Below are 12291 nucleotides of genomic sequence, written 5' to 3'. Positions count from 1 at the left end.
ATAGATACTAGAAAGAAACAACAGCAACAACCTGCCACCACCAAAAACCCCCAACAACACCGAGGCATAGCAGCAGTAGGACAGGGCTCTGTGAGTCCACCAAATATTTGCTCATTTGTGCAGAGCCTCCGTTTGACTTAGCTTACATGTTAACTGAGCATTATGTTCTCAGCTTAACACCTGATTTTGTGATGTGTGAAGACTAAAGTCTTCACCGAAGTACAGCAGGAGACAATACCCTGCTAGATAGAAATAGCCATCTGAAATCACTGAACTTGAAAACAGGATCCTCTGCCTAGAATTACTAGGTACAATTAACATGAACCAAGTAGCCTGTATTCTTCTGTAACACCACTTTCATTGGAGCACAGCAGGTCCTTCCCCCTCACTGACCACTTGGGGACTGAACTTTTATGCACCACTTGTTTCATCTCAGTATCATATACCAAATATTTTAAATGAATTTAAAGAAATATAAAAAGATAACAGTAAGGGCTTTATTATTTATTTTTTTTAATGTCTTTTTAAAAATTTCTTTAATCTATCATAGTAGATTGTGACGATTAGCTCAGTTTTCTTTTAAATTTTGTGCACAAGAACCATTTCATGTAACCCAAGGCAAACCCTTGGCAGCGCCATACAGTAATGTTGCCATACCCCATTTCTCCTCAGGCAACAAGTCTCACTCATGTTATATATACAGTTATTGAAAGAAAACCTGCACGGTTTCAGGGCTAGCCTGATCATACAATTAAATATAGCAGTTACAAAGCCAAAGGGGGGGGGGCTGCCATGGAAACCACATCCCTTACAACATTTATTTATTAGCATTTACACCCCACCTTTTCCTTCACAGAGCTCAAGGTTCTCCTTCTCATTTACTCCCCACAACATCCCTCTCAGGTAGTTTAGGCTGAGAGGCAGTGACAGGCCCAAAGTCACTCAGGGAGCTCCATGGCTGAGTGGAGCTTTGAACCCTGGTCTCTGAAGTGCTAGTTCGATACTCTTAACCAGGACACATTCTACTCATGTAAAAACATGTCCGCGAGGCCGGACTGAGAAGGTGATTGGGCTGCATCTGGCCCCCAGGTCTTAGGTTGCCTACCCGTGCTCTTAACCACCACACCACACTGGCTCCTGAACTGCAGAAGATGCCATTTCCATCATGTGTATTCACATGCAGCCTTTTTATCTTACAACCCTCTACTTGATTTAAAGGAGCCTGGGGCATGCCGCTTAAATTGTGCGGTTCAGCCACATGTGGAAGGAAAACTCTTTGGCTGGGTATCCGGGTGCCAGCCAAAGCAGAAGTGTCGCCCTGACTGCATGCAACAGAGCAAGTTGACAATGTCCCCTGGCACTGCAGGAATTTTTATTTACCTCTTTTTCAAGTTCCGACACCTCTGTGTTTTCAGCTCTGTTTCTGTTCCCAGAAATGTCATAAAAACTTTTTTAGAAAACAGAAAAATTTTATATTCCTGATCAGACATATTTACAACAAGTTGAGGAAGATGGTGGGAAACCAGAGCTCTCAGACTTCCCTCCGGTCAGAATCTATCCCAACACCTCCACCTACTGTATAGTCTTCTTAGTAAAAGAAAAATATGTAACACTTCCCAGTAAATCACTCTTTCCTTCGGAGGATGTTACAAAGAGGTAAATGCTGTGTTTACTCCTAGAGAGCAGAAAGATTACCTCATTCTCCAAGAACTGGCTAGAGATAATTTACCAGAGGTAAACAATAATCTAATGGGGATAAGTTTGCTCTTCTTGCACAGCTCAGTCTGTGTATCTGAAGAAGTGTGCGTGCACACAAAAGCTCATACCAAGAACTAACTTAGTTGGTCTTTAAGGTGCTACTGGAAGGAATTTTTTTATTTTGACTATGGCAGACCAACACGGCTACCTATCTGTAGCTCAGTCTTAGACAGAGTTATATCCATACCTTAAGCCATTTGTGCCTAGGTGCCCCTATGCAAAGGCTGGACTGCCTGAGAATTGGGGGCAGTGGGAGGGGTGTGAGAAAGGTAGAGGGAGAGAGAGATGACTTATACTAGACAAATAAATTCGGAAGTAGTCTTCAAGAGACAACTGCTTGCATGAGACAAACAGCAATGTGGAAATAGTGTGGGAGTGAAGGGAAACATGGCAGCAACATATCAAAGTTCAAGGCCATTGCATCACCTCTGAAATACCCAAACAGGTTGAATGGCTATTTCAGCATGGATACTGTACCAGTGGATTTTTTGCAATCACATGAGGTTGGACTAGACAACCTCTGAGATGCCTTCTAACTCTAGAATTTTATTTTTTTTAATGTTACACTGATTGAGAGGGCTTGGAGCACATAATCCTGAACACTTACATCAGCCGTGGGGAAATATTGGCAAACTCCCAGTTCCCATCATTCCCAGCCAGCATGTCTGAAAGGTTGATGGGAGCTGTGGTCCACCAATATCTGGCAGCTCACAGGTTTCCTACCGCTGACTTATATGCTGACTCAATAAGCGAGTTACCATCTGGAACTCTTCATGTGCTTCAAGACTGTATGTGTAATTCAGCTTGCTCTGAACAAGGGTGGTCCTGTTGCAAAGAAACAGGAGAAAGCCTAAGCCAAGAGAAGTATTAGCAGTTCCTGCCATAAATCCTCTTCACAGTAGTTAAGGAGTATTACCCCCCCCCCGCAAAAAAATAATAGATCTTGTACACATATATGCCTAGTTATTCCCCCACACCCAGAACCAAGCCATAGACTGTGCAGGTAATGCCTCTAATTTGCCCATTAATTATCCCGTGCAAGTAGCAGATTTCATCTAGCAAGCCTACTCTTCCCCAATTACCGTATTTTTCACTCTATAACACGCACCCGACCATAACACACACATAGTTTTTAGAGGAGGAAAATCCGTAGGCATGCCACCCGTAGGCATTCCCTCCATAACACGCACAGACATTTCCCCTTACTTTTTAGGAGGAAAAAAGTGAGTGTTATGGTGCAAAAAATACGGTAAATGAAGCAGCTTCGATTGCATTACCTGAGAAATAAAAGCTAAATTCCTACAACAAACACAGTTTAGCTAATCATATCATGCTTAAGAGGAAAAATGACCCTCATGGCTGTTGCAAGTCTGTGGCATGAAAATTTAAATGTCATGACCAGTGACTGCTGACTACACCTATCTTCTGTTGTCCTATTAAATATTATTATTATTATTATTATTATTATTATTATTATTATATAAAACAAACCCTGTCTTTTGTAGTGCAACAGGCTTTTTTCCAGCCCTGTGATGATAATGAGATCACTTTTTGCACTTGAGTTAATGCTAATTCGATAAGCATTTTCCTATAAACAGACCCCTGCTGTACACCCAAGCTTTTTAACTTTATGGAATCTTCCAGGATTCTTATTCTTCAATACACTCTGACCCTGTGAGATCACTGTGGGAGCCAGACCTTTTCACGTTGGCTAGACCCCTTGCCTTTCTTCCCTGTTCCCTTGCCTCTTAGCCATGTTTGCTATTTTCCCACGTTGTAGGACTTGTGAGAAAGCAAGTGCCAGCCTCATTCTAAAAGGAAGTTCCCTGCTGTGTTGATGGAGGGTTTCTAGAAACCCAGGATGGAATCAGATCCATCCACAATAAGCCTGAGCCTAATCAGGGATAGGAAAACTTGAAACACAGATCAAAGAAAGAAAGAAAGAAAGCAGTAGTATACTGCCCTTCATCCACAAGTATCAGGGCAGTTCACAACATACAGGTACAGGGAGCTGTCCACTACACCAACTGGCAACTAAGCACCTCTTAAAATCCCCACACCCAGTCACATTTGTACCCCAACAAGTCACTGTGAAAATTCAGTCAACTGTATTGAGCTTATGTTCAAGGCAAAGTGGGTTGGGATAGCCTGTGTTTTGTTTTTTTGTTTTGTTTTGTTTTGTTTTGCCTTGCATTGAACTAACCACCTTTTCTGTTCCATAGCACAGCAGAGTAATTTTTACTTACCGGTACTTTCAGCCATTTTCTGCAGATGAATATATTAACAACAACAAATTGGGGTAATTCTCCCAAGCAACGACATGCCCCAGATATGCAAAATGACATTGATATTCAGTAGTCATGTCCACTGCAATGGCATCTTTCATGTCCACTAAACAACCCCAAAGGAATATTTCTGTGAACACGTGTAAGAAGGTGCAGGTTTACAGACATGTGTATGGACACATCAGCAGATCTGGCAATATAAGCTTTAAGACCCAATCTTTTCATTTCTTTCTCATAAAGAAATATGGCTGCTGACAGAATCTCTCTTCCCTTTGCCTTTTATAGGACTATTTTACTTAGTCCCTTTCGAGCTGAAAAAAGTTTTTTCAGATCTAGTTGTGTTAGTTAAAAGGGGAGGGGAAGTGACAAATGTTCAGAGTGTTAGCAATCAAACAGCTCTTTTATATTCAGCTCTGTAGAAGCTGTTAAGTGGGTAAATGTTTTTGATCTGCAAGCAGAATAGGAACATAGGAAGCTCCATCTAGAAGGCCCATCTAGCTTAGTATTGTCTACACAGATTGGCAGTGGCTCTCCAGGATTTCAGACTATGGTGGTCTCATCCAGCCCTACTTGGAGATGTCAGGGAATGAACAAGAGACCTTCTAAATGAAGCACACATGCTCTACCACTGAGCAATAACTCTTCCCCAAATTTGGAGAGATTGGGATTATTCATATTTATTAAACTGATCTGTGTCAATCTGGTATTTTATTATTTTGAGTTTATTGTCTTTAGTACCGCTAGTCATCCCAGAAAGGGCAGTATTAAACAAACATCCTAGTAAATATTAAATGACATTTTTGCTGCTCCTCTTATGCCCTTTCACGATATGCACAGAAAGATGCTGGAAGATTGCACTCTGAACCATTAAAATTTACAACAACTCAAATGTAGCTCAACAAACAGTATTTTGCAATAAATACAGCAAGAGGCTCAGGTTTATGTCAAACAGGCCCCAATAATGATAAGTAGGAAATATTTGATTTAAATCCCTCTAGAAAAGACCAGACACACAGTAACACACATACGTAACTAAGAGTCAAAGCAGAGGTGATTAGGCTGTGATCAGGGTGGAGAGTCCTATACATTCTGCATTACAATTTCTTTAAATAATTTTGAAAGAAACTTCTTAATCACTGTGGGCATACTTTGTTTTACACATCACCACCACCACTTATTTTTCAGAAAATCCAGTTGCTACGTAGAACTTTTAATAAGGGACAACAAGAAATATAAGAAGCTTCTGCATGGTTGACTACACAATGGATTTGAGAGAGAGACACCAAGGCTTTGTAAAACCTCTCAGTCCCTCAACAGACGCAAGCTGAGAAGAGCCCATTAACTGAACCAAACAGCCAGGAAATTTGAGATTAAAGTTCAGCAGTGTAATCTTATATTTACACTCAAATGGAAAGTAGGCTTCCTCTAGGATTATCTCCTCTTTCTTCATCCTGTTCATCAATTTCATAAAACAGACAAGGAAAAAAAGAGCCTGCACAGAAAGTCTGCCCTAAAGACTTAACTTGAGTAATCATTTACCTCTCTGGCAACTAACTGAGAGCAGAAGTATGAAAAAGTGTTTACAACACGCTTTTCAGACACTTTCCTATATTGTTCATGCCTTGTGACCAAGTTCTTCCGCATAAATTCCCACGTTACATTACAAAACAGACGATGATATGAATAACAGCAGCAACAACAAAGTAATAGAAAATTAAGAGCAAAAAAAGAGGACAGTAACGGTGCTGACGATAATACACAAAATAATACAAGATCACCAGTTAAGAGAAAAAGAGGAAAATCACCCAGTCATTACTTAGTATATAATGAGTGCTTGTGGGACATATGCAAGTAAAGCAGTCTATTCAGAGTCATTCTGCGGGTAGAATAAAGGAACTCAGCATTCACCCTCCTCTGGAGTACTACTACTACTAATAATTTAATATCGAACATTAAAAACTTCCTGATACAGAGTAGAAACCACATGCCACAGGCCTCAACCCTGACAATCCCCAGGGCTCAAATTAAGCCCTGTGATCTTACCTTAGTTGAATTGGATTGTTTAGGCAAGAGAAAAAGACGTTCGCTCAGGACCTCAGTACAGCACAGAAGCAAACAAGGTTTCGGATCTAAGCAGCCTCCAGTTCCGGTGGCTTTGACACCAACTGCACCACGATCCTGGGCAAGTCCACACAGAAGGAAACCCAGCTGAGTCCCTGCCACAAAAGCGCGCGCAGGACTGCAGCGCCAAACCTCCGGGTCCCCTTGATTCTCCAACCAGCAACGAGCGCCTTCTAACTCAATGGCCCCGTTTGCAACATGCAGAGCTATGCGTTTAACCCCTCCCTCCCTCCCTCCAGGTCGTACCTCCTCCTGCCCAGCCCAACATCGCGCTTCCCCGCCGAGAGATACAACAAACCCTCCCTCCGCCTCCTTTCCTCGCGTCCTTTCTGAAAGGCTCCCTGCCCTGGCTCGTTTCCTCACTGACGTGTCAGGCTCATGGAGCAGCAGGCGGGGAGAGACCCGCACGCAGACTTCCAAGCGGGAAGGCTCCCCAGTGGGCAGCCCCACCCAAGCCCAGCTCCCGGACTCCCCGCACTCGCACCACGGAGCTTTCGTCCTCCTCCACCACCACCTCCTCCCTGCCAGCGCCTTCCCGCTCCGCTCCTGGCGGTGCGCCGTGCAAGGAAGGGCCCGGCAAGCCCTGTCCCGAAACGCCAACCTACCTTAAGCTTGCAGCGGGTCCGAGGACGGCGGCTGCAACTTCTGCTGCTGCTGCGGCTGCAACAACAACAAGCGGAGGCGCCATGCAGCTTCTCCCGCTGCGAGACGCTCAGAATGGATGCAAGAGCCTGGCGGGGTCATCCGAGGACGAGTTTCAGCGTTTTAGGTGCATGTGACGCGGAACTGGCGGGACGTCTCGCCACCTGGTGGGCGGTTGTGGCCCCTGCAGGCCCCTGCTCGACGTAGGCAGAAATTCAACAGGTATATCACCTGTTTGCATCTTGTCACGGCCTCCTCGTGCCAGGGAAATGCTGGCTGTTAAAAGGAAGCATTCTCTTGAGGCCGTTCTTGTATCTATACTGTACTGTATTTGTACTGTATTTTAAAATTACCAGCAAATAGTTACAAAGATGGGGCCTGTTTTTTCAAATACAGTGGTACCTCAGGTTACATACGCGTCAGGTTACAGACTCCGCTAACCCAGATATAGTGCTTCAGGTTAAGAACTTTGCTTCAGGATGAGAACAGAAATCGGGCTCTGGCGGCGCGGCGGCAGCAGGAGGCCGCATTAGCTAAAGTGGTGCTTCAGGTTAAGAACAGTTTCAGGTTAAGTACGAACCTCCAGAACGAATTAAGTTCTTAACCTGAGGTACCATTGTAAAAGCACAGAAAATGGTGCTCACCTTTCAATTATTAATTTTTTTGGCAGCTTATGCCATTCTTGCTTAGACAAGCCTACCCAGGTGCTTAGAAAGTGGAGGTAATTTTAATTTATTTTTAGTATTTTAACTTTTGGATGATTTCAAGTGAATGTTTCTCAGTTTTATTTTTTTCTCTCTTTGTAAGGAGGTTTTTTTTTACAATCAAACTGTATAAATTTTATGGAATAAATAACTATAAAGCTATTGGCAGCCTAAAGAGAGAGAAAGAGGGCGAGGAACACTAAAGTTAACGATAAAATTAAAAGTAGCAGATAAAAGCAGCATCAGATATTTCTGTTCGTGGTTAACATGTTTTGTTTTGTTTTGTTTTGTTTTGTTTTGTTTTTTTAAAAAAAGACTTGAGGGTAAAAAGGCTCACTGCCTGGTACTAAAAAGATTACATTGTGGCAACCAGGAAGGGGCGTAGTTCAGTGGTAGAGCATCAGTGTTGTAATCAAAAGGTTGCAGGTTCAACCCCCGGAATTTGGGGATGTCCCCCATCTGAAACCCTCGACAGCTGCTGCCAGTTAGCATGCTGTCTACAATACCATAGTCTGATTCAAGACAGCTTCCTACAGATAGGATGCTGCCATCAAAAAGCCCCTCTTCCCAATCACCATCCACCACGCTTCAGTCAGTCAGCAACCGTCTTTTCCACTCAGCTGCCACGCCCTTTGAACCCATGGAAACAAGTGGACATAAACGAAAGTGATAAAGCACCTTCCTTTTTCTGTGAAGGTGCAAGGTGTGTGTATTATGTTTCCTTTCATCCACAGAATGTTTGGCAATGCCACTCGCTTTTCACAACAGCTTGAGTTACCAGCCTATGTAGAGCACCTTAGTTAGTTGACTTCACCTCAAGACTTATCTTTTAACTTAGGCCTTGTGGGCGCAGAGAATGGGCTTTAAATCATAGAATAGTAGAGTTGGATCATCTAGTCTAACCCCCTGCAATTCAGGAATCTCAACTAAAGCATACATGACTGATGGCCATCCAACCTCTGCTTAAAAGTCTCCAATGAAGGACTTGCTTGCTGAGATAGGCCAAAATTGAAATGCTCCAGTTTGCTGCTGAGATATATGTGAGGTTTTTTTCAGTTTTGCTGAATGAATTGGTTTAGTTATTGGTTTATTATATTTATTGTTTTAATATGACTGCTGCAAACCACCCTGTGAATACTGACAGCTAATGGGCAGTCTAAAAATACAGGGACAAATAAAGGCCATAGCAAGATAGGCAATTTCCAAGTTGTCTACCAGCTGCTGGGAACAACAGAAGGCTGTTGCCTTAATACAGGCATAGGCAAACTCGGCCCTCCAGATGTTTTCGGACTACAATTCCCATCATCCCTAACCACTGGTCCTGTTAGCTAGGAATGGTGGGAGTTGTAGTCCCAAAACATCTGGAGGCCGAGTTTGCCTATGCCTGCCTTAATGTTCTGCTTGTGAGCTTCCCAAAGGCATCTGAATGCCATTGTGCGATACCAAATCCTGGATGATTAGGAACATTGGTCTGATCCAACAAAGCTCTTCTTGTGGTCCCAAAGACTCCCAGTGTCACTGCTTACCACTATAAATTCATGTTGCTGCAGAGCCTCTCCACAAAGACAAAGTGGGATATCCTTGCATGTACATGGAAAATACAAAAGTCTTTTTAAAAAAGTAATATAAAAAAACAACAACCAGTTTCAGCCTTAGTTTCCTATCAGCGAAACAGGAACATTAGGCCATAGGTGCTTTGCTGGTTTCTTCTAATTTTTCCTTGAACAAGGAGTTTGGGTTGTGGGGACAGACTGTGCCTCTTTCAACAAGAAGAGTCTGATGGGGAAACAACCCAAAAAACATTAGTACACATCCAATGTGTAGCTGAGCCATAGATGTAGACAATCTTATGGCGATCTCTAAAGTTGTGGGAATGGATAGGTTAAGCACTGTAATGCACTTTTAAATGCTGTGGAAATTAAATTCAGGCTAGTTTCAAATAAAATGCATGTATGGGAAGCAACATTAGGGAATAATTTTTGAAACTCGTTTACTTTTAAATAATATAGATATATTTTGAAACTCACTTCAAATGCAGGGCAAGGTGTATTGCATCTGCATGCTGCCTGGATACGAACGTAAGCCTCTACGTAGGGCCTACAGGGATTGACATTTTATAATTTATTTGACAATTCCCTTTAACTATGGAGGTTTAATTCATTTAATTAGAATCTTAGCACAATCCCTGGCAATTCAACAGCCATATCCTGTGTTCATACCGCAACCGTCTTACCACTGCTCTCCTTCATTAAGTATGGATGAGTGAACATTTAGGAAACCGCTTGCATAAAAGGAGTGTTGATAAGAGTATACAGTATATTGAAAGTGATGATTAATAATCTCAATTAATGTAAGAAATGCATGATCAGAGGCAAAAAAAATAATAATGAAATCCTGGGCTGAGAGCTGTGTTGACCTCAGTTATTGACCTCAGTTAGTTGAACCAGAGTAGCCGTAACCTCCTTAATTCTTCTACCAAGGTCACCAGACAGAGTTTTGCAAGACTACTTTGCCATTTTATCTCCAAGGCTTTATGAACATATTTGCATGTATTCATCATCATCATAATAAATTTTATTTATAACCCGCCCTCCCCGGCCAGAGCCAGGCTCAGGGCGGCTAACACCAGTAAAATTACAATAAAAACATAATAGGAAAAAAACCAATTTAAAATACAGGTTAAAATGCAATTTAAAATGCAGCCTCATTTTAAAAGTAGCCCATAGATCAAAATCATAAAGGGAGGGAAACATAAGGGTCAGACTGAGTCCAAACCAAAGACCCTGCGGAAAGATGTCAAGTCCCACAGGGCCCTAGTCTCTTGTGACAGAGTGTTCCACCAAGTTGGGGCCAGTCCTGAAAAGGCCCTGGCCCTAGTTGAGACCAATCTAACCACCTTGCGACTTGGGACCGCCAAAGTGTTGTCATTTGTGGACCTTAAGGTCCTCCGCGGGGCATACCAGGAGAGGCGGTCCTGTAGGTACATGGGTCCTAGGCCACATAGGGCTTTAAAGGTCAAAACCAGCACCTTAAACCTGACCCTGTACTCCACCGGGAGCCAGTGCAGTTGGTAAAGCACTGGATGAATGTGATCCCGCGGCAAGGACCCCGTAAGGAGCCTCGCTGCGGCATTCTGCACCTGCTGGAGTTTCTGGGTCAGCTTCAAGGGCAGCCCCGCGTAGAGGGAGTTACAATAATCAATGCTTTTTAAATATATATATATATATATTTATTAGAAGTTTAGGAATTACAAAAAAAAAAAGAACAGGAGAGAAAACAACAAAAAAATTAACAAGACAAACATTACATTACATAAAAAGAATAACATAAAAAAAATACAACAATACAGTGAAAAAGAATAATAACATAAAAAAAACATACATCCAGTATTCCATATCTTTACCTTTCATTTACTTGTTTCATCGACCTCCTCACACCTCCCTTTTTGTATTCTAATTCAATTAATAGTTTCCGCAAATTCTTTCCATCTTTTTCAATTTTTGTTCTATAATTTATCTTAACGGTCTAACCTTATATTTTTCTTTTTGGTCCATTATCAATCAACTTTTACTTAATTCTTTATTACATTTCTGCTAAAACCATATAACTTCATTCCAGCATCCTTCTAACATTCATTAATTTTGCAATGTTTCTGTAAATATACTTTAAATTATTTCCAATCTTCTTCCACCGACTCTTCTCCCTGGTCTCGAATTCTGCCAGTCATTTCCGCCAGTTCCATGTAGTCCATACAATAATCAATGCTAAGGGGTATGGTGGGTTGCATCTGCCATGTGCCCAGGTTTGCTTGGCTCATGCTACAGGAGTATAGGACTGGGGTTGTCAAAGAACAGCAGCTTGCTCTGATCTCTGGGAGAGTCAGAGAGCTGGGTTCCGGCTTCATTCCCCATAAACTGAGATGGATCTGGCAGGGAACTGCAAGTGTGTTGTCTCAGGGTCTTCCTTGAGCAGCCCAGGTTCCCCTCCTATCTAGGGGCTGTGATTTTGAATGGGAGTGGAGGTGACAGCAATTATTGGAGAGTTAAGATGCAACTGGCCAACTCTTCAGGGCCTAGCTTTCCCACTTCTGTTATGAGCCCTACAGTTCACAGTGGAAATGCATCCCTCCCAGTAAACATGCATTGGCTTGCACTATAAATCTGCTTACAGTTTTCAAATGCACACAACTGGGATCTGCTGGTAGTTTGTGGTAGTGTCAGGGCTTAATTCCAGAATTACTGTGGCAATTGAATTCCATAATTTATTTACTGCAGTCAGGGTTAGATGTCATAGAGGACATCTGGATAAATGAGATCATACTGTGCCAGTAAAATATGAATGTTCCTCCAACAGTTCTGATACGCACATGGCGATGTGTTGTGAATCCTCCAGAATTGTTTCTTGCATTTGAACACTGAGTTTAAAACAAGAACAACCAACATAATTTATCGGAGGCAATATAATGCATGGTATCCATTTGGTAGCAAAATACATGGGGATTTTAATTTTAGTTGTATGTGCGTAAATATGCATCTATCATAGCAAGATGATTCATGTCAGACATATGGAAACTGGAATATGTACAAGGAATGACAAAAATTACCGTAAATAGTGGGTTATGCCACTCTGAATTAAATTTGACAGCTGAAGAATAATGAGGCTAGGGGTGCAAATGCCAGGGCCAGTTGTCCAGGAAGGGTCCACAGGAACTGATGCTGGCATCTTGTGTGTGTGTGTGTGAGTGTGTGTGTGAGTGTGTGTGTGAGTGAGAGAGAGAGAGA

At 42.3% G+C, this 12291-nt stretch overlaps 1 protein-coding gene across 6 annotated transcripts in view; it reads right to left on the bottom strand.

Annotated features, from left to right (window-relative positions):
* Positions 1 to 6937, bottom strand: part of LOC309538377 (serine/threonine-protein kinase Sgk3) — a 54220-nt gene extending 47283 nt beyond the window's left edge. For 4 of the 6 annotated variants that reach the window (XM_082233894.1, XM_082233891.1, XM_082233896.1 and 1 more), the window contains exon 1: positions 6087 to 6404. The gene's annotated coding sequence lies outside the window, so the exon portion shown is untranslated. The other 2 variants (XM_082233892.1, XM_082233893.1) reach the window with 2 other exon arrangements.
* Between the last annotated feature and the right edge of the window lie 5354 nt (positions 6938 to 12291).

This window comes from Podarcis vaucheri, assembly GCF_965113315.1.
Source record: "Podarcis vaucheri genome assembly, chromosome: 8".
In the NCBI taxonomy this organism is placed as follows: Eukaryota; Metazoa; Chordata; class Lepidosauria; order Squamata; family Lacertidae; genus Podarcis; species Podarcis vaucheri.
The sequence above is the reverse complement of the archived record's forward strand: the minus strand, read 5'-3'. Positions and strand labels throughout refer to the sequence as shown.